Genomic DNA, 4,492 nt, shown 5'->3' on the forward strand with positions numbered 1-4,492 from the left:
TGATAGATCAATCTATGATCTCCAGATGATGTTATAATGTAGAATAGCAATAGAAAAACTGCAAAACCACGACAGTATGGCAGCCTGAAAAGAATCCCTTGTGGAAGAAGGAGGAGGGTGAAGGAGGCCGAGGACCCTTTACTTGGGGCCGGCTCCTCTGTGCCCTCATGCTGGTCGGAGAGAAGGGCTACCCGCTGGGCACAGGCAGTGCATTCTGGCTCCCGTGCCGTGCCCTGTCCTCCAGCCCCCTCCTCATCCTATGTGGAATGCCAGTGCCAGCAGTGCGACCGCCATGTTAGAGCCCTCTCCACGTCACCTTGGTCACCACTGCCTCACGCAACACACTCGCCTCTGACAGCTGTGGCAGATAACAGACATGTCAGCTGCAAAGAGGGCGAGTCTGGAAGTTTCCCCAGTTTCAGGCAGGAAGATGGAGCTGGGGGCACTAGGACTGAGAAGGAGGAGGGGTCCTGCCATGACCATCAGGCAGAGGAAGGGTAAGAGAGCCCAGTTCCATCGCGCCTGCACCAGCCTGGTGACGAGCAACCATGTGGAGCCCATGGAGGTGGATCCACCTCCAGAGGAGCCCATGGAGGTGGATCCACCTCCAGAGGAGCCCATGGAGGTGGATCCACCTCCAGAGGAGCCCATGGAAGTGGATCCGCTCACAGCACAGCTGGCCTGGCACCACACCACCATGCCAGGCCCCACATCGGCACCATTGCAGCTTCACGGTGGCTGGTCCAGGTGCTAAGCTCCTTACTCACTGCGCAGCCCCCACCCCTGGCATTAGCTGGGTGGCATTATTTAACGTCTGCACCTCATTTGGGCCTCTTCTGCAGGCAAGTTCTGTGGGCCCCCAGTCCCATCTTTACCCTGTATATCCCAGTCCCTGTTTCTCTTGTTGGTTTTTGGGTTAAGTTTAGTTTTAGAGTTAGGTGTAGGTTGTTGTTCATATTTTCGAGTTAGGCATAGGTTATTGTTCATGTTTTAGTGTTAGGAGTAGGTTTAGGAGTAGGTTTAGTGTTAGGAGTTGGTGTTTTCCTGTTAGGAGTTTGTTCCTGTTCATGCTTTAGTGTTAGGAGTAGATGATTGTTCCCATAGTAGAGTTAGGCATACGTCACTGTTGGTACTGTAGGGTTAGGCGTGGGTTCCTACCAGCAGCTGGCAGCAAACAGTGCTTGCTCGGTAAGCACACATCTGCTTTCTCCCCCAGAGTTGAGAGCGACTGCTATGAGAGCAGAGGTCTGATGTCATCTGCGAGGGATGGGATTTGCATCCTGTGGCTTTTCCATTGCAGAATGTCCAGCAGCAGAGTGTGAGTGGCCGTGAAATGAAGCTGAGCCTCAGGAGAGCAGTCTGGAGCTGCACCACGAGCTTCTTGCGTGGCCACCGCAAGGTAGGTGTGCCTTACTGTAAGCATGTGCTGAAGCAGTGTTGGTTAAGCATGGCTCATTCCTCTGTCTGCAGCAGATGGGCTTTCTGCGCGCTTTATTGCTGTGGCTGGCGTTGTACAGCACAGCAGCAGCGAGGCCGTGAACACATCCTCTATCTCTCCCTTTTTGTCTCTGTTTTCTGGAATGCAGGGATTTCTCTTAGCGGCCCACAGACACTGCCAGGATAAGCAAGTATAAATTATCCCAGTTCTTTACCCTCCTCAAGAGAAGGTGGCTGCACTCTGAGGGCATGGGTAGGCAGGGACAAGGGCCAGGAGCAAGGTCATTTATATTGTGTTATCTTGCATTCCGATATCATAGTAAGCAAAAAAGGCTGCTGCATGTTTCCTACAGGACAGCTCCCACCTCCCTACCCCTTTTCCCTTTTCCTTTCACATTTCTGGGACCCGAGGGGCCCACGGGCCTATTGCCCTCCTGTCATGGTCATGGATTGATCCAGAGAACTGCATGACATTACAAGAAAGGGACTTCGGTGTTTCAGCAGAGAGAAAAACCTGGCTGGCAGAGCCTGGATTTCTGCTGTAGGTAAACTGAGCTGAGCTCTGGACTGAATCTTGTGCCTGAGAAAGTGAGCAAAGCCTGCAGAAACACAGGAAGAACTTCTCCCTGCAGGCTGAGCATGACAGAGGAAGACCATGTCTGGGACAACTTGAGCTTTACAGCACCAGAGGGGAGGTCGGGAAGGGGACGGGGTTTTGCCCGGTTCCCTGCGAGGAGACAGCGTGGTTGGAACTTCCCGCCTCCCACAGCCCGCCGGTGAGATTTGGACTTGTTTTTCTCCTTGTTGAAACTCTCTCGTTGTTGTTTAGTGTCACTGGGTTCGTTAAACTGCTGTTCATTCTCAGATCGTTGTTTTTTTTTCATTTTTTCCCTCCTAGACCCATTCACAATCTCCCTTCCCTTCCCCTCTCGGCCGCGCCGCACCGCGCTGTTAGAGAGGGGAGGTTCTTTGTTCCTTCTCTCCTTGCGGCCCTTGTTCCGCGCCTGTCACCGACGTTGAAGCTCTAGAGAGAAAAACTCCGTACACAAACGTAAAGTCTAAGCTAGAAGAAGCGTCACCTCAGTGTATCCCAGAAAAAGAACAGCGTTGAGATTTTAATTGGTTTTGGTTTTTTGTTTTATTGAGGGTGGGTTGTTTTTTGTTGTTTTTTTAGGGTTTTTTTGGTTTTTTTTTTTTTTTTGGGGGAGGGGAGGGAGGGGGTGGGGAAAGGGGGGCGGTAGGTAGAGAAGACAGTTGTTTGATTGTTTTTAATATACAATAAAACTATGCAGTTCCGCTGTCAGTCGCCTCAGAGAGTTCCGAGGAGCTCAACCACATTTCTGCTCACATCGAGTTGTTCCATTGAGTGGAGCAATGGTAGTCTTGCAGATGGAGCAATGCAGGAATTCTGACAGGATCTCCAGGTGTATCCAGTTCATCATCTGAAAGCTCCGCAACCAAATTGGAAGGGACCAGTCCTCTTGTGCCATCTGTCAGCTCTCCCTGAAACCAGCCATTCTCACCCACATCTCCAAAGACATTACGTTTTGTCCGGCAGTCAGAGGAAGCTCGTTTTCTGGGTCCTCATTAGGACCCTCAACAGGAATGTAGCTGTGTCGAGCCTGAAGAAGTTGCTTCAAACTGCTGGTGATACCTGTCCTGGAGTATGCAGGATGAAGGACAAAAGCTCTGCTCTCACATTCAGGGCCGTCCTCTGACAGAAGGCAGCACTCAGGACGTGTTCCCACGATCTCTTTCATGGCTTTCAGTTCAAGCTCCTGGTCTTCCAGATGACCTTGAAGACTTCGGGCCTCTTCAATGGCAGAATGGAACGGACTGGAGCTATTACGGAGATTCTTGTTTGACTGGGTCAGAGTCTGTCTCGTTGCCTTCCCCAGCTCCATCTGCTGCTTCTGCTGCTCTCTTTTCCCTCTTGCGTGCTCTGTGAGAATGAGTTTCAGAAAGCACTACTCAGTGACAGGAAATAAGGGGAAACTTGAAAGACTTTGCAACCTAAGTCCTGGCAGTGTACTGCCAGCGGCTGATTTGGCCGTCCAGGATCCTGGCACCACAAATGCTTCATTGCCAAATGCAGCAATAAGGTGTTCTGGGGAAGGCGTTCTAGTTCAAAACTACACAGGTAGTTTTTGAGCACCCATATCACAAACACCAACGGCCAGCACCAGCGCAGGCAGCAGCATCGCTGAGACCGTCACCGGAATGCGGCGCTTCCGCACAGATGTGTGAGCAGCAGCCTCTGTGCTTTTGCCTGTGTTCATCCCTGGAAGAAATGAGACAATGTCCCACGTTACCTTCAGCTGCGCTACAGATAATCTCTCAGTGTGCTTCATGGACCCAAGAGGTCATTTTGTCAGTGGGTGCCTCCGTCTCTGGTGCCGAAGCACCGGAGGACAAGAAGGATTGCTTCCACCTCTCGTTGGGTACGGAGAGGCTGCACAGGCACTACCCGTGTCCTCCTCTGGGCCGAGAGCTGGGGCTGTACTCTGGGGTCTGGGCTTGGTCCGTGGGGAGAGCTACAGAGCAGAATCCCTCACGCTTTTCCCGGCATGCGTGTCCTGAGCTCCCCCTGTGGGACGCCCCCCAGGCTGAAGGTCAGGCTTCAGCCAGCACAGGGCACAGCCAGAGCCAGCCCAGGGGAGAAACACTCCTGCAGGCTCCTACCACGCAAGACCCTGCTCATCACCCTCAGGTGGCTTCGTTCCAAAAGGGCAAACTCTGGGATCCGGGAGCGGTGGGAGCTGAGCAGGGTCACAGAGGTCTGCAAGTACCTTCTCTGGCACATTGCTGGAACAACTCTCCACACCCCACGAAGGCCAGCCATTTTCAGAGAGCCACGCCTGGCTTCTTTTACATGTGCTCTATGCTCACACGCTCAGGTCTGGCTGCTGACCTGGTGTGCAAGAGCTGGCAGCAAGAGCCTGCAGGCACGCAGTGACTCTGGTTTGTGACACCGTATGATCATGGGACAGAAATTACCTGGCATGCCGGTTGGTGCTGCCTGCATTCCTCTGTCCGGGACGGGCAGTGTGGGATA

General features: G+C 52.8%; 1 protein-coding gene across 1 annotated transcript in view; it reads right to left on the reverse strand.

Annotated features, from left to right (window-relative positions):
- Positions 1 to 435: 435 nt before the first annotated feature.
- PIGV (phosphatidylinositol glycan anchor biosynthesis class V) overlaps positions 436 to 4,492 on the reverse strand; it is a 22,700-nt gene continuing 18,643 nt past the window's right edge. The window contains exons 6-7 of the mRNA XM_032449039.1: positions 4,227 to 4,229; positions 436 to 445 (exon numbers count right to left, since the gene is read on the reverse strand). The gene's annotated coding sequence lies outside the window, so the exon portion shown is untranslated. The remainder of the gene's footprint in view (positions 446 to 4,226; positions 4,230 to 4,492) is intronic.

Source organism: Coturnix japonica, chromosome 23 (genome assembly GCF_001577835.2).
Source record: "Coturnix japonica isolate 7356 chromosome 23, Coturnix japonica 2.1, whole genome shotgun sequence".
NCBI lineage: Eukaryota > Metazoa > Chordata > Aves > Galliformes > Phasianidae > Coturnix > Coturnix japonica.